This window comes from Corvus cornix, chromosome 12, assembly GCF_000738735.6.
Source record: "Corvus cornix cornix isolate S_Up_H32 chromosome 12, ASM73873v5, whole genome shotgun sequence".
Taxonomy (NCBI): Eukaryota; Metazoa; Chordata; class Aves; order Passeriformes; family Corvidae; genus Corvus; species Corvus cornix.
This window is the reverse complement of record NC_046342.1, coordinates 16,059,260-16,077,084: the sequence shown is the minus strand read 5'-3', so window position 1 is coordinate 16,077,084 and position 17,825 is coordinate 16,059,260. Positions and strand designations below refer to the sequence as shown.

Genomic DNA, 17,825 nt, shown 5'->3' with positions numbered 1-17,825 from the left:
CGGTATTGCTTTCGAAGTGCCGGCTGTGTGCCTGAATTCGGGGTTTGGGGGAGATATTTTCTGTGCCAAATAGGTTTTATCAGTCAGTCAATCTAGAAGTGTTTTGGCAGCCAGCTGCCCCCCCATATCACAGCCCCTCGGAGCCCCTCTTGCTGCTGTCCCCATCCTTGCCCTCGGGATCTGGGGGACGGAGCTCCGCGAGCTCCTCTCTGCCTGTGCCCTCGGAGCACGATGCTCCCATGAGGAGAGACTGGCTGTGGCTTTTTCTGCTGTTTGTGTCACTGAATAGTGGCAGCTTGCAACGTGATCGCCCTTTGCATGGCAGAGGGCTTGCTGCTTGGGAGGGGTGCAGTGAGTCCTGGAATGGCAATTGGGGGGCTCCCCTTCGTGCAGGCAGGAAACACAGCCCTGTACTTGCAGTTATTGTGGTATCCAGTTGCAGTGAGGGTGGTGCCACTCTTTTGCGAGTCTGTTTTTGCTGGCAGTTATTTATTTCTGTGTGTCTGCATTTCTGTCTCGCATGTGAACTTGTGCTGCATGCCCGCTCTCAGCGCCGTTGTGTGTGTTTGCTACATGAGGGTGAATCTTTCACAGCAGCTTCTCCCCTCTCCCTGGTGTGTTGCAAAACAGAGAATGACACAGCTCAAAGCAAACAGCTCTCCAGAGCCACCAGGATGCAACTTCCATGGGAAAGTCATGCTAACAGGACATCTGTGCCTGTTTAATCCTAAAGCGATCTGCTGGTATTTAGCTTTAGGGATAGGCTCAGGAGTGAGCAAGCAGCTTTACAGAGGTGGATGTACAAGTGCTTGAATGTACCTTGGGCAGATGATGCACGTAAATACTCCGTGATGTGTCTGACACGGGTGTCACTGTGGATGTGGATCCATATATGGATCATGACTAGTTAGGGGGAATGCAGGAGTAAAGGCATCACTGCTCCTCATCTGCCCAGCTTTACTGACCTGTAGGAATGCGGTGGGATGCAGTCCTGACTCTCTTCTTCCTCTCTAATTAAAATCCACCTACACCTGTGCTGTGTGGGTGTTATTTTTAGGGTCCATTCACGTAAAGAGCATGGAGCTTAGACTGCCTTCCCTCTCTACTGCATCCCCGTGGAGGTAAACCCCATCCCTCCAGGGCTGGAATAAAGGCTTGGTGAGGACCAGCTCTGACAACAGCTGTATTCAGCCTGTTCAGCTGCCATACTCTGATGGCTGGCTTGAAGTGAAAAGAGACTTTTTCAAAACAAAGTGTAGCTGTATCTCTGCCCAAACTTACTGCGTCCTCGTGGTTGCTTTGTCTTGTCTTTTCTTTATGAAAAGCATCACTGACGTGTGCATGTGTCTGGAAGGGGGGATGTGAAAATGGGTAAAAAGAGGAGACTGGTCCTTCTCTCAACCTACCAGGCAGACCTTGAGCCAGGGAAGTGGACAGGAAGTGCCCTTTCCCCTCTGCCCACAACTTGTCACAGCCAGACTGCTGGGATCATGCAGGGACCTGTTGCTCTCCACTCACTGCCCTGAGGGTCTTCCCTGGGAGGTGAAACTCAACAGGAAAAAGGCAACTCTCATGTTTTAACATCAGAAATTTGCTAGAGGTAATTTGGGGTGTATTAAAGCGAGATGGCTGAAAGAATGCCCTGCAGCTCTTCCTTGTTGGGTTGTGTAACACTTTGCTTTTTGTGCTGAAGTCTTGGCCCTCAGCTGCTCAAACCCCTGGCTGAGTCCAGTGAGTGAGGACTGAGCACACAGCGTTAAATGTCACCCAACTGCTCAGATACCAGAGCCCTGCAAGGGCTTGAATCAAATTGGTTTTCTCATTTTTTTTAAGCACTTCAAGTATGGAAATGTCTAGAGAGAGTGGCTGGGTGACCCTCGCATACAGCGAGGAACTCTGAGCCACACTGGGTTACATTTCTTCACCTCAGGCTCAGTGGAGCAACACAGGAGCAACACATGCAGTGTAGAGCTCTCCATGGGGTTGTTTCTCTGAGGAGGTGGATGTTGCTGTGTCTGTGGGACAGGACTCTAGTCTTGGGTGTGAGATTTTGTGTTTTCCTCTGTTCCCCTGTTCTTTGTAAAAAGGGTATAACAGCACTCTCCTACCTGCCAGGGATGCTACTTGTCCTCTCAGATTTTTTCCCAGAAGTCCTGTAGTTATTGCAGCCACATGAAAGCACCTTTTTGTCCTGTGTTCTTACTAAAATTGACTCCTGGACATGTGTTTAACACAGTCCTTTACCACCTTGGCTTCATGCACAATACTCATATTTATGTAGCTCCTTTGCATTCATATTCCAGGTGTGAAAAATACCACAGGTTTTATATAGAGGTTCTTTTGGCTGAACTTAGGCTTTTCCCCTCTCTGAGGGCTCCCTGGACTGTGTATGGTGTGACAGATCAGGACACCAGACAGAACTTTGTCACTGAGCTGCGTGCAAGGGACATGCAGGGGAGAGTGAGGTGACAGGCACTTGTGCTGCTGATCAGCCCTGGCAGCCTCAGTTTGTTTTGATCAGTATTTGGGAGTCACATTTTGTGGGCCAGTTGCTATTTTTGTGTGAGTTGGATGCTGCCAGTAAGTCTCTATTTAATCATCGGTACATTTTTGTGGAGAAAGGAAAGCAAGTAGGATTCCTTCTCCTTGGGCTGCTACATTTGTTGTTGTGGTGAGGGGGATTTTTAGTCTTTTTAAAATACAAAATTCTTGGCAGCCTTGTGGGAGAGCTGAGCTTGAGTCCCAGCATGGAGAAGCCACAAACACCTCTGTGTGTCCGAGCAGGGTCATCCCCATCGGTGTTTGGGAGCCGGCAGGTGCGGAGGTGGTCACGGGGCAGCGCTGGCTGGCAGGGCAGGCTCAAATCCTCTCTGCCAGCATAAAGCCCTTACCTGCCTTAGCAGCTTTAAGCACAACTAAAACCCACCCCAACAAGCACAAACCAGCCTTTGTCAGTCACCTTTTCCTTAGCCTTTGTGTTTCTGTCATGTATGTGTGGGAAACACTTTCCAGGGTTTTACCTGTTGTTCTACCTGGTCACTGGCACGGGCACTTCAGCCCCAGCCCAGGCACTTCCCCAAGCTGGTCCTTGCTCCAGAATGCTTACCATCATCTGTCCCACCTGCCAGAATAGAAGGGATGTCCTGCTTGCCCAGAGCCCGTTCATCTGGAGGAGGCTGTGAGCCAAAGCTCTGCTGGGGTGTCCCGTTTCACTCTGAAATAACCCCTGAACCCGCACGAGGGGAGGGGCTGCACAGTGTGTGAGTTGATTCTCTGAGCCCTTGGGTTGTATGCCAGGGAACATTGTCTTTTCCACGGCAGGGAGCTTTTAAAGCCTGTCCTAGAAATAACAGATTTGCAGAGACAGCTGATAGAAAAGCTGGCACAGGTCTTTTTTCTAACAGCAGCAAGTCCGTATGAGTTTTTGGGGCTGTTAGGGCTTGGAAATATTCCTGGATGAGAATTCAGCATAGAAGCCTTCACTCAAGGGTTCCCATTTCCTACCAGAGAAAGGAGTGAGGGCTGTGTTCTGTTGTGGAGCTCTAGCACATCGTGCTGTGGCTTTGGGGGTCTTCCCAGAGCCCCTCCTGATGCCTGAGATGGGACAACATGGCATTTCTAGGTGTTCTGATACTATTCCAAAAGAAAGCTTTCTGCAGGGCTCTCCACATGATGGCTTTATAGGCCACCTGTCTTAGATTTAATTATAGGGCAGTAAAACAAAGTGGAAACTTTTATATAAATGAGGTTAACAAGCAGCTGCAAAGCCAAAAACTTCTAGAATCAACATTTATCCTGTGTTTAGTCACCTGCATTTCATTGGCCTGATTTTCATTGGGATATTGACACGGAGTTTTACTCTGAGGTATCAGTGCTGACTGCCACCAATACATCCCACACACAGTGGCTCCTCACTATGGTTAAGCAGGAACGAAGCATTGCATCGAAATCTATTTGATGATGCCGCTAACTGTTATAAATTAAAAGCTGGTGAAGTGAATGCTTTAGGGTGAGGGTTAAAGGTGTGTCAGTCAGTCTGCTCCATGCAAAGTGAAAAGAAACTGGGCAAACTGTTCCCAAACTCCCTGCAGAACATAATGGCATGTTGTGATTGATCTGCTGGATGTACAACCAGATAGGGGAGCATCTCTGTGTAAGCAGTTTAGGAGTAACTGGAATTATCAATAGCACTGGTAATTAGCTGATAAATTATGGTGTAAAAGTGTAAACTTTTTGTGTGGGTCTTTTAGACAAAGTGCTTTTGAACCTCTCTGAAAGGTCATTTCCTCTGTGTGAAGTGAAAAGAATTTTGCTGATGAAGCACAGTAAATCAGCTTTGTACGTGTGTCTGGCCCATGGTACCTGGGGTGGAGGAGCAGGAGAGGAAGCGGCTGACTTCTGTTTCCTCCAGTGCTAACGTAGTTGGTTTGGATAGTGAGCACCACACTTCCTCTGCTACCACACCTCAACTTTTCATTATGAAAAATGCTGACGACAAATTGAGATGCCTTTTTCCTTATCTTTCCACAATGATGAAAAGCAGTGCTGGAGTGGTGAGGGAGGGCACAAAGCAGGCGCTGCGTTGTCAGGGCAGAACTTTGTTCCACACCAGACAGACCCCAGGAGTGATGCTCAGCAGAAGCATCTCAGGTGTTCTTATAGGTCAGGGCTTTTCAAAGAGAGCTTGAAAACCCGTTTTGGAGCACACTGAATATGTGTCTGTGTCCCTTGACAGATTTAAACTTGTGCACTGGGGATTACCAGTCACCCTGGAAAAGCTTTGCTCTGGCTGCTTTCATCCAGCTGTTTTTCTTTTTAAAGGGATCTGATCTAAGGCAGTGATGCTGCTCATATGTCACCTGCAGAGCTTTGGCTGTGCTGAAACTCCCATCATATCCAAACCTGGCACGTGGAGGTGTCCCCACAGCTGGGACTTTGGGAGAGTCTTTAGGAGGGCTGGGAACAGGCCTGGCTCTGGGCACTGCCTCCTGACAGCTTAGAGTTAAACTTGGCTCTGCACACTTCCAACAGCAGCTTTCCAGAGCTCTCCTCCAGATATATTTCCATCTGAGCTCATGATATAGCGCTTTCTGTTTGAGAGAGTTCATTCAAACAAAAATATGATTTTTTTTTTTTTGGTACCACTTCTCCCTCTTCCCTCACTGACAAACTTCACAACCAGACTGTGAACTTCATCTCATTTCCTTAGGGGTGTCATGGTGCCAGTTTCAAACAGTGCCTTCTATTCACAAACCACTTGGGCTTGTATAAATATTTTTCCTCTTCGATGTGACTCAGCTCACAAAATACGTTAGATTTTGAATGTCGCTGGCGTCGCTTCTCAGAGGCAGAAAGTCCTGTACAAAGGTATCACTGTATGAGCTTGCCTGGATAAATCTCCATTTTGGCCTTTGCAGAGAGGCTGGCCAGCTCACTCTGACTGGACACAAGCTGTATGAAAAGGAAAATTAAAAGTGTTTCAGGCACATGCTGGTTTTTCCAAGCTTCATTTTTGTCCTTCTGAGTGTTTATCTCTCTGTCACTCCTTTTTGCTGGCATTGTCATTGCAGTGCTTTGTGATCTTGGATGGACTGTCCATGTGCTTAAAATAGCACTGTGCTATCTTTGTCCCCTCATTTTCTGAAAATCAGGCCACCCCTTGTGGAGTCTGCATTGCTCTTAAAACCTCTGAGTCATAATTAGTGATTAGTAATTCTACTAATCTTCTGTACAGATGGGGGCCAGTTCATTCTCAGAGACTGCAAAGAGGATAAAGCTATCAGTGCTGGAATATATTAGCTTAAATAACCTCCCACACACAAATACACATGTACACTTTTCCCCACTAATTGATCTGTCATACATTTAAACATGCATCAGTGGTGTGTTGGGGAAGGAGATGGGGAGAGTAAGTGTCCTCAAAAAGCTGAAAAGAGCCTGAACATGCTGGTTTCAGCCATAAAAAGTCATCTTTGACAGTCCAGGCAATGCTAGGATTAAGACTGTGGTGTTTCTGTGGTTGCTTTTCCAGCTGATGTGGGGTAGGTGCTGTCCTGGGGGTGGTGCCCCAGTGTGCATCTTCCTGCTGGCCATCAGGAGAGTGGTGCCAGCAGAGCTGGGAACGGGGATGGAGGAGTCACTGCAGTTCCACCCATGGCACTGCTGGTGATGTGCTGGTTCCTGAGCATCCTGGCTTTACCTTTGGTTGGGCCGGTGGTTTCCAGGCAGGGAGATGTGGGCTGGGCAGAGGGTGTGAGGTTTGGAGCAGGGTGGTGCTTGTTAAGCCGGAGTGAAAGTGGCAGTAATTCCTCTCTCACATCAAGAAGCACACTGCATCTGTTCACCTTGCTGGGAGGGCTGGGGTGCAGCTGGGGTGTGCTGCATTCCCTGGAGGGTCACCCTTCAGTGAAGAGTCGTGGCACTGCTATCCCCAAACTCAGCTTGTTCCTGCCTCAGAGTTGCAGAGATTTCCCTGTGCTCAACTCCAACAGCTTCCTACCTCTTACAGGTGTGCTGTATTTTTTTAAACTCTAATTTTTTTAATTAAAAAAAAAGTTATCTGTACAGCTGAATTATGCAGCCCTGGTCTGTGTTTGTTTGGAAGTCATAGATCCTCTGAGGAGCTGTGCTCTCCCTTCTCCAGCTATTCCTGTCCCTGTGGTTATCCCAGCAGGGCAGAAGCTGGCACCACCCAGGTAACCTTCACGTCATTTCTCTAAGGAAACATGACTCACTGTCTATTTTCCATCTTATTTTTGGGGCTTTGCAGTCTGTGTTTTGGAGACAAATGGAAGTTTGTTGCTCTGAAATCCTCTCCCCAAACTGTCTTGCTGCCACCCCTTAGGCTGTTGGTGAAGTCTGGACCAGCTGGCTGGACCTGACCTGGCACCCTCCTGCCTGATGTGGGGCCAGCTTATGGTTTTTTCATGAAACCTGTGATACTGAGCATGGAGAGGAAACCTTTTGTAGTCTCATGACTGTGAGAATGTTGGCTTTTACAAAATAACTTTGGGAAAAAAGACAACTCTTTGTCTGCAGCTATTTAAGGGGTGGTTATTTGATCAAAGCTGGTTCTTCTGAATTAAACAAGGAGGGTGAGACACCTCTGGCACCTCACTGCATCCCAGGTGTCTGGGGTAGCTGCCTTCTGGAGGTGTCTGGATTGATGGTAATTTGGGGAGGCGAGGGGAGCAGGGCTGCCTCACCCTGTGTGATGGGTAGACCAGGCAGTGCTGCTTCTCTCGCCAGCATTGTTGGGAAGGCTCGGTCTTTATACAGTGCTCTGCAGCTTCATGGAACCAGTTGTTGGCCTCAAACAGTGGGTACAGAGCCTCCTGTTCGGGGGACTTTATCTGGGCCAAGGGGCCTCAGAACCTCTAAGAAGAGGGAGTTCCATCTCTGAGGTGTTTTTGTCCAAAGTGTGACCCATTTTCACTCTGGGAAAAGCAAGTTAGTTTGTTCCAGGTGTTGAACTTCATTTTTTTTTTTCTATTAGAAGAAATCCCTGGGTTACAAAAATTGGGGTGGGAAGGTCTTCACAGCTTGTCCTCTCTGTGCATAGTGACTGCTCAGTTGAGAGCATAAATAACTGAACAAGAGCATTCAGGTTTTTGAAGTAAATGCACGTGTAAATTTGAGACTTTGTGCCTCTTGTGTACCTGCCCGAAGGTCAGGTTGGAATTCTGGAAGTTGCAGCTTCCTGGACTTGGGTGCACAGTTCTTTGTTGTTCTGTTTTTTCATTTTCAGTGAAAGCAGTGTCAGCTGTTTGAGTTTTCTTTGAGGAGAGCTGTCTTTGTGCGTGTGTGGCACCTGTGCTCTGCCTGACACAGTTACACAGTTTGTGCTGCTGCGTCAGAGCCGGGGGGTGTGTGAAGCCGTGTGGGTTGATGTGCCAGTGGGGAAGGAATCCGGGAATCAGAACAGAACTCAGTGTTTTGCACACAGAGAACAGCCTGCAAAGGGAGCAGCAGACCAGCAGGCAGATGATTTACTCCTCTACCAGCAGCAAAGTGCACTCCTGTAGACCCAGGAGCAAATTCAGAGTGGTGGCCAAGGGTGTAAACTGTGTCCACACTCTTGGTGTCCTGCCCAGAGTGCAGCAGCTCACATCAGAGGCAGCAGACCCGTGCTTTGGAAAGCAGTTTGGGAAATCCAGTGGAATGCTGCACCCGGGGGTGTCTGTTGCAGGGAGGGACTGTGGAGGTGTGAGCGCATGAGGTGAGGGCAGGTGTGCTGAGAAGACGAGCTCTGGTTATCTCTGTGCCTGTATCCCTTCAGATGGGTTGGTCCCCACTGCCACAGGGCTCAGCCTTGCTCCAAGGGGTTCAGACTGGGGATGGATTGAAGTTTTAGTGCGGTGCCAAGTCTTTACACAAAGGCCCCTCCTGTCCCCAGATGTGGGTGGGTGGAGGAGCTGGGAGGGGCGATGGAAGCTCCCAGCGAGCACAGAACTGCCAGCGTGGGGGTCCTCAGCCATTGCTGTGACACAGGGACCATGATCCCACACTGAGGTGTCTCACTCCCCCAGGACTGGCACCTGTGCTATGCTTTTGGTCAGTAACTGCTGGTTTTTCATTCGGTTTTGTTTTATAATAAAGGGGTTAATATTACAGACAGGGAAAAAAAAAAAGAACAACCCACAGTTGTAATGCTTTCCCATTTTTAACAATCCCATTTCAACCCCTTGTGTCCCCTGGCTCACACTGGAAGGGCTTTTGTTTCTGAATCTGTAATCAAAGCAACAAAAGCGAAGGTCACTTCCTTCAGATTATATGGCAACGGAAGAAGTCCGGGATCATGTCTCCCTTCTTCCCCCAGCTCGAAAGTAGAGAAAACATGAAGGCTTAGTGCAGGCACACTGGGAGTACTTCTTGGGTGTCTCCAGTCCATTTAAACCAGCAGGGTGTGTGACGTGGAGGTAAGAGGCTGTATTTTAATTTCTGATGCTTAGCAGTGACAGATAATGTTATTTAGTGCTGTTGCAGTGTGTCCTGAGTTAAACATCTGCAGAGCTCAGAGCTGTGAGCCCCGGAGAGCCGGCAGCCAGAAAGCAGCACAGAGCAAAGAAAGTTTGGGTGGTGTAGGGTGAAACCTTTCTGCTTGCTCTTCTCTTTGCCTTGAAGGATCAGTCCATAAAAATTGCTCTGCATCTTTTGCACTCCATTGAGGAGATAAGGGGCTGTTTGTTTATCCCAGCATTTACGGCTGCTTTTTCCTGCCTTTGTTGTAAGTGCTGCCTTGGCTGCTTTAGGAAAGGGCTAAATCCAAGCTGGATCCTGGTAACTTTGCTGCAGCTGGAGCAAAGATCTATAACTTCTGGTTGGAGAGAAAACCTCTTTTCAGAGATTACCCTTATGGGCTGCTCTGAGATATGATTTAACCCGAACAAAGCACAGATTCATGACTCCTGAGAAAAGGCGGTCGGCGCCTGGTACAGTAACTCCTTTCAGCATGCAACTATTAAATATCTCCTCATAAGGTCCCCTCCCCTCTCTCCCCCCAAAAAACCCTTTTGAAGAGGTGGCCTGGAGATGCAGCAGTGCACACAGAGCTGGAAGGTAACGGCTGCTGAGAAAGAGCCTTTGATCCAAAGCACTTGTTTTGCTTTAAAAGTGAAATGTGGAGCCATCCAGATCAGCCCTGCCGAGTGCCTGGCAAGGTGCTGGCACTGTGAATGTTGGCTCCTTGCCTCCACAGAAACGCTGCTCGCTGTCTGCTCCAGCCCATACTCACTGTTGTGACTTCTCTTGGTTCATTTGTTTGCTCTTTGCAATTTTTTAAAGAGTTGCAGATTTAAAGGACTTGTGCTTTAGCCTTCTTTTTAAATTATTTTTCACCTCCTTCTTATCTGCTGTCCATCCAAGGCTGGCATCTGGGTTTCCTGAGAGGCTGTTGCCAAGCATGAGTGGCTGGAAAAGTCCAAGGAGGGATGCTGGGTGCAGGGACCTGGATGGGGCACGAGAGGAAGAGATTCAAGATGCCTTTAGAGGATGAGATACTGCCTGGAGGGGATGGTAGATATTTGGTCACGGCTTGCTCTGCCTGTGTCTCCTGCTTTGGGAGCTTTCCCTCTAAAACCCAACTCAGGGGTGAGCAGGGAGGTGGTGGAGGGGATAGAGGAGCATCCTGTGAAAAGTAATCAGAAATGGGGGAGAGGTGCAGGGCTGGGGAGAGGCAAAAAGGCATAAAGGGCAGGGTGTGGGTCTTCAGGGATGTAAAACTACTCTTCTATAAGGGTATTTTTCAGTCTTCTGTAACTATTCCTGTAACAGGGAAAGCTGAGTTTGTTCGAGTGGGTCAGGGATGGCTTCTGGGGTGAGGTAAAACTCAGGAAAAGTTACCAGAAGCTCTGCACAGAATATCCCGTGAGATTCGTGTTGTAGAGACTTAAGCAAAGAAGCAGGAGCTTAACTACTTTGCCTCCTGGTCGAGCAGCAAAGGTCAGGACAGGTCACAGGAGGGCGGGTGGCCAGCCCTGCCCCACGGTGGGCACTGCTTATTCAGGGGCAGAGGATGCTGCCGCCTCTAGACAGTGCCCCTTCATGGGCTGCCCCTGCCTTTATTCTGTCAGGTAGCACCAGGAAAGCTCTCTGATCCCACAGGATACTTTTCCCACCTGAATTCCCAAGAGATTGCACTGGAACAAAACATCTCCGTGGGCTGTGTGCAGTAATGACCTGCCCGCAGCGTCTCAGCAGTGCTGGTGATAAGCGTGTCTCCGGCAGACACGAATTTACTGGCTGTGTTCTGCCAAGGAAAGCAGATGTTGGATTTCATTGACTTGATATTTGTGGCAGATTTGTACTGATTGTTTCCTATTAATTTTCCTGATAGCTTTTTTATAGGATTAGCTGCAGAGTTGCCTGCCTATTCTTTTCTCGCTATTGTTTTAAATGCACTGCAAAGTGGCAGGAGTGGCACATCAGCACATGTGGAATGACATGACCTGTTTGAGAAACACTCCAGTTTTCAGCATGAGACACCTTTAAGGAGACTATGCCCGCAATAAAGGTGCTTATCCTTCAAGAGGATATCTAACCTTTCCCCCTCTGTCAGAGGGACTCAGCATCCATGATAACACTGCCAGAGAGATCCTGTGGCTTTTGGCAGTGCCAGCAGAGGTGAAATGCTGGCTGGATGCTGCTTGGCAGCTGGAAAGCCTGGGGCCAGCAGAGCCAGGGAAGAGTTTTTAGCAGCAGTTCTTCCCTCTGCCTCCTGCCACAGGGCTGATTGTTGCCTGTGCACTTGAGTGCTTTCATTCCTGTGCTGGTGCACAGTGAACAACCCCTGCACCCTGTGTGGAATGGAGCAAAGGCAAGTACAGGATAAGCCATGGGTAGCATCAGGAAAGGCAGCCACACTGCAAGATTTCCTCGTGGGGAGGAGAGGGCTGAGGTTTTTACATTGCATGCTCCTGATAGAGAACAAGAAGCTGCAATTCTCCTGCCTATATTTAGTTCTTGGCAGAGGACTTTAACTCCTGGCTGGGTTACTGGATTTATCATTTTGAGGAAGATTGAATTAATTTGTTCCCTGGATTTTAATTTATCGCTTCTCTTCGTGTTTGTTCAGTTTCGGGGGTTTTATTACAGTGTGCTCACCATTATTTCTGAGAATTTTGGAAGAGCAGGATGAGGTTTAGAGCCCCATGACCTGCTCTGGTGAGTGGGATCTTCTAATGACCCCAGGAGGCTGTGCCTGTCATCCTGTACAAGCCATCAACAGAGTGAATGAAAGAGTCCCTTAGATTTGCCATCCCCTGCAATGAGAAATAATAGAATGAATGGGGAAAAGGAGAGTTGCATGGAAAGTCTGTTGGCACGTGGCCCTGCAAAGCCACAGTGCCTGCAGTGAGGGAGAGCACTTGGGCTGTTCCTGTGCCAGACGTTTTCACTGGCTCAGCTGGTGGGGCTTACATGAAAGTCAGTTGATGCTCTGCAGGAGCCAGTTTTTTCATCGTATCTCCAGCTCACATGGCTATTTTAGGAAGGTGCCATGCAACCCGGGGAGCCTCTCAGCCCCCTGTTCCAGGCACTGTGTTTTATCTCCAGCTCATTGCCAAACTTCAGCAGAGCCAACATTTCCATGTAGAGCATCATCAAAGGGGCATCAAAGTGCAAAGCTTGCACTTTTCTGCAGCCTGTCTCATCTAAAAACGTTATTTCTGTGCACGTCATTCAGTTATGGCTTTCAGTGTCTGTCCCTGCCTGGCTGGTCCTGAGAAAGAGAACGCCCTGAGGCTGGGAATGGCTCTGTACAGTCCCTGCAGTTGCTGTGGGTAAACACCCCATGAGTGTGCAGAGCCAGGGGGGCCTCTGCAGCCCTTGGGAGGGACGGGGGTGGCACTTGGAGTCACCTGGGGAGGCGAGATTGGTCCTACAGGATGGTTTGCCAGAGCACAAAGGACGAAAGATGTAGCCAGCCATTGTGGACAATCACTGACTATTTAACATTAGGCAGATACTGGCTTCTGTTAAAGGTTAATAGTGAGATAACAAATGATTTAAGGCAAAATCCTGACCCTATTAAAATTAATGGCAAAATTAATTGACTACACTGGAGACAGGACTTCAGCCAAAGCCTTCTTTATGACTTGAAGATTAGGAAGAAGAGGCAGTATGTCTGGAGACATGGTCTGCCCCCATAAAGCTGGTGGAACTTCTGCCACTGCCCCCGAAGGGATCACTGCAGGTTTATTGTGTCTGTGTGAGCCAGACTGTGGTGTCGTGGCAGGAACCACTGGCTGCCCTGGCTGGTGTGAGCAGACTGGGAAAACACAAGTTTCTGGACCCAGAGCTGACCCATTGGGCATTGCAGGAGGTACCAGTGAGTCCAGAGGGGAGGGCACTGCGCTGCTCTGTGGCAAACAAGCTGGTGGAGAGGCCCACAGTGGGGTGTGGGATGGGGCAATGCTTCCCTTCCTCAGCTCTTCACCCGTGGGAGAGTGGAGCATTTCCAATGCCCATCCATCAGTTTCACCCTGAGCACCTCCCACCATAGGACACTGAGTGGTGGCACCTACACTCGTCAGGGAAGACCTGTGGGTTGCAGATGGGCTCCTCAGAACGTGCATCATGGTGTCTTTGAAGATCTGTGCAGATTCTTTAAAAAGCTTCCACAGAAATGCTGGTAAAACCCCAAACTTCTGTCTGTTATTTTTCTGCTTATTCCGTAAAGTTCTGAGCGACTCCAAGTGCTGGAACATGATGAAGCTTTGCTCTCCCAACAGACACACCAGGAAGCTCTGAGGTCATTTAAACCATTATAAGTTTTTCCCTCTTCCCCCCAGCTGCATGCAGGCCCCTTCCTTCCAGAAGGACAGGCAAAGGCTTTTATTTTCCTGAGTTGTGCCTGGTTAGGGCAGCTCCTTATTGCAAGACATCCTTGCATGTGATTTCACATTTTGATCAGGCTGTGCATGTTCAGGGGCCAGACATAGCTGGCTGGTTGTACCAAAGTTAGTGAAGCACTGCTGATCTGAGGCAGCTGAGGAGCTGATCCTAAATGCCTTCAGAACCAAAGGAAAAAACCCACCTAAATGCCAGTGAAAATCTGAAGTTTAGGGACTTCAGTATTAAGCTTTGAAATCTCTTGTAGGCTTTATGAGTTACAAAAGAGAGGTTTGGATAAAAACCCAGAACCTTTGCAAGAAATTACTGGTGACGCTTTAATGGGTGGTTAACTGCAGCTCAGGTAGGGATTTGGACATGAAATCCTTTAAAGTTCCAGGCTGGTGCTCTGGGCTTGTGCACCTGGAAAGCAGTGCTGCTGCCTGTGAGTAGCTGCCAAAAGCAGGATGGAAGCATTTTGGGATGCCCTCATGGCACAGTCTTTGTGAAACCAGTGTGCAAAGGGACAGCATTGCCTTCTGGGAGAGGGAATTTTGCTCTTCAGCTTTTTGTTATCTGTATTAGTTCCTTCAGTGCTCTGACTGCCTGAGCCACTGTGGTGTGGCTGTTTCAGGAATAAATGAGCCAGTTTTTATAATCTATGTACTAATGATGTACCACAGTCCAATTCCTCACTTTTCAAAGTGCAGGTTTAAGGCTGTGTGCTGGCCATTTATTTAGGGAAAATGGTTCCCGTTTCTCTCTCATCACTGGATGCATCAGTACAGGTGTTTTTTCCTGCCTATAAAATACCTTTTGGAACCATTCATCTGCTAGTGAAGTTTAATTTCACGTGGTTACCCTGGCAGGAGCTGATGGAAATAATGTGCACAGTTCAGTGCAGATGGGAGCAAATCCCTGGTGTCACACACGGATGTTTCCAGGAGCACCCAGGCCTGAACAAAAGGGTTTATCTTGGAAGGAAGGAAAGAGGAGAACTGGAGGGGGAGAGGTTTGCTCCTTCCTAAAGACTTCTCATGGAATTCAGGGTATTAAAGGTGTGAAGCCTTGCTGGAGGTAGGTGGGGGTGGTTTTAAAGCTCCTGCTGATGGGTACTTAGGTGGCTGCAGGACCCTGGCTCGGCCACCCTGTCCCTGGGCAGGTCACACTTTCCCAGTGGTGGGCACACGTGGGCTGCTGAGCCCAAACCATGGCACTTCCCCAGGGAGAAGAGCTGGGATGCACGCACAGAGCTCTGAGCCCGTCACTGGCAGACACAGCTGCCAGTTTTGTCTTAATTATGTGCAGCTTACATATCATCCTCTCTTCTTTTGCCAGGGAGTTTTTAGGGTTTGGGATTTTGTTTTTGGCTTTTCCTAGACCTTAAAACAAAAAAGGCTTAAAAATAGAAGTCAGTGACAGATAGGCCAAGTGACTTCTTTGTAACTTGCCCAGTTCTGGGAGGAGAAATCTGACCTGGAGGGAGTGCAACACATTGGTTTTGCTCCTGACCCAAACCCTTCATGATTCTCCATTCCTAAGCTTCCCTTCAGGAGATGTGTTATTCTGACAGCTTTTTTTTTGGCTTAAGGGTTTGGGGTTTTTTTGGGATTTCCTGTTTACACCCTGTCTAATTACTCTTTTCTTTTTCTCATTTTTTTCCCTAACGGGATGACACACATGGATGTCTAAAAATATTGCATGTAACAACCAGCTTTGCATAGGGAGGATGTTTCTGTCCAAGAGAAATAGCACAAATATCCTGCATGTGCTTTTTCCCAAATAAATATTCAGGCTCAGGATATTGTAGGGAATTGGTCTATGTAGCCAAGAAGTAGGGCTTTTTTCTCTGCATTGCTGATTTTCTTCTCAAAGATGGATGTTGTGGAAAATCTGCCTCAATGATTTTAGGTGGAGAATTTATCATATTTTTGTCACAAAAAAGAGAGGGCAAAATGTTGTTTCCTCCCAGCTAATGAAACCTTTATGATAATGGTAATTTGCTATGTAGAATTACAGTCTCATATGCTTTAGTTTCCACACATGGATATTCTGAGAATTCCTCTTTTTTTTCCCTTCATTATCTGCCTCTTTTACTGAAGATCTGTGTGAATCAGATTCTTGCTGACAGCCTGTAAGTTAGGAGAGCTGCAGTATTTTGATATAACTGTGTTTCTGCATTGGACAGTGTTTGTCTCCTTCCAGTCCTCTCCGTTTCTGAGGTTTTGTTGCTTAGCTGCGTACAGAGAATACAAGTGACTTTGGGAAACAATAAAAATCCAGGATCCCAGCCTCTCTGTATGGTTTTGCCAAAAATAGGGCTGTGTAACGTCTCTCTCCTAATTTCCTTTTGGGAATGAGATGAGACACAAGGATGCTTCACAAATTTTATGCTGCTACTTCTTTTACTGGATAATAGCTTAAATATTAGCAGGCTTTTAAAAATAACTGCTAAGATGACCAATTTAGGGGCATGTTGCAAAAATTGTTCATTTATACAGACAATGCCAAGTCAATGAGAATAAGCTGAAAACAGATGTGTGTGCGTATAAATATCTCAAGACTGTTCACACCAGCTCTTGACTGAGCCAGACAGCTGTGCTCATCTCGTGATGGATTGGTCCAACACATAGAAAATCAATTATATTGTTCAGATTAGCAGGGTGTCCTGAATTAAAGATGAAAGAAAATGTATAAGCAAGGACTCCAGGGCTTTGGGTCTTTGAGGAGCCCAGTGCTCTGGGAGTTGGGACACAGCACAAGTCCCTTCCCAGAGCCTGAGGAAACAGACCTGCAAGCGGATGTGCTGTGGGGAATAAATCAAATAAATCACACCAGTGTCATTGGCAGAGTTAAAAACGAGTCCTTTGCTGCTCTGGCTCCAGGAGCTCAGTCTCCAGCTGCTGAGCTGGAGGCACCTTTCCCTCGCCAAAATCCATTGATGAAAGTGATGGAAGCCTCTTTATGAAGCTCTCCAGCTTTTCTCCAGGCAAGAGGATGGGACCAGATTACTGGTACCTGTGACTGTGCTGGAGAATTGCTGTGGCATTGCTGTGCCACAGTCATGTCACACCTGCGACTGGACATGGCTGGTGGAAGGGGATTGACACTCCAAAGCTTGTGAGGTGAGCTTGCAGCTGCAATAGCTTCCAAAGCTTTTGGTTCTACCTCCTGTACAGAAAAGGCTTGTGAAATGTGAGTATTCTTGTACATCAGAGCCCTGTCTGCACAGGGAGGCAGCTCAATGTGAGGAGAGAGTTGTCTCCTGGAGATGACCTCTCTGGTGGGCAACATTCCTGATGTAGGATGGGCTTGTGCTTCCCTGTGATAGTAATTTGGAGTTATTTACTTCTGACTGTAAGAGCGGGGTAAGCCAAGTGAAGTGCTCTCTGCCCCATCAGGAATGGGGTGGGGATAACTTGGAGTGAGCTCTTGCACAGCTGCAGGAACCAGGGTGCTGGTGGCTGAAACTTTGGGTGTGCAGGAGGAGGACAAGGGCTTGGACTGTCCGGGTTAACACTGTTTTGTTTGGAGATTGGAGCCTACAGGTGCAAAGCTGGTGGTCAGACCAGCAGATTTGTGTTCCTTGCTCAGGCTGTGATGCCACACAGTGAGTATCCTTGCGTCTCATCCTGGGTGGAGAAGGTGTCTTAGGAGGAATGGGCTGGGGGAGTGGAGGGGTGCGAGCAGCTCTTCTCAGAGCTACAGCCACAGGCATTCCATGGCCCTGGACATTGCTGTCCTGTAGCTTTGTCCATGTGACGAAGCGTCCCTGTGGTGACACGAGCCCATGGCCACAGAGAGCTCTGGGGATGCAGGTGGGAGCTGCCAGGTCTGTCATAGCAAAGGCATTTCACGGTGTTTTGTCACTGGGCACCTTGGCGTCTTCTGCAACTTCTTGACTGAACTTCCCAGTGCTCTGGGAAGTGGATGTGTGAATTCTGAGAAAAGATTCCTGGCATCTCAGGTTTTAAATGTTGTCTGTATATCTGTAAATCAGACTTCTAAGCTGTTTCCTTATGTTGTGTCATCAATAAAATCAGGGATAATTATATCTCGCCTTATCTTCAGGGGTGTCATGAGGTTTATTTACTTTTGAGGTGCTTTGCAGTTACCTTGGATAGCTGAATTGAAGCACGGATGATGCTTGGTATTTCTTTTATATTTTAATCCATCAAGATACCTTTCTTTCTCCTCAGCATGAGGCTTTGTGGATGTGTTTGCTATAATGAAACCTTTTTTACTTAACAACAGACAACCGAGGCAATTAAAACAGTCAGAAGTGATTAATGTGATTTCACTGGGTGAAAGCTAAAGCAGCTCGCAATTAAATAATGGCAACCCTCGTGCTATCTCAGAGCAACAGATGGGGAATGATTTAAAAACACTATTGGATCAGACACTTCGCAGCAGGGGCAGATTGGTAAGAGTGTGTCAGAGCCAGAAATATGCTCCACCTTGAAGGGTGCGCTGATGAAATGATTAATTGATGGTAA

The 17,825-nt window shown here is 47.9% G+C and overlaps 1 protein-coding gene across 5 annotated transcripts in view; it reads left to right on the top strand.

Moving 5' to 3' along the window:
* FRMD4B (FERM domain containing 4B) overlaps positions 1 to 17,825 on the top strand; it is a 125,842-nt gene that overhangs the window by 47,110 nt on the left and 60,907 nt on the right. The window contains exon 1 of one of the 5 annotated variants that reach the window (XM_039559059.1): positions 8,900 to 8,918. The exons of the other annotated variants lie outside the window; for them this stretch is intronic. The gene's annotated coding sequence lies outside the window, so the exon portion shown is untranslated. Of the gene's footprint in view, positions 1 to 8,899; positions 8,919 to 17,825 lie in introns of those variants that run through there. 5 annotated transcript variants of the gene reach the window in all.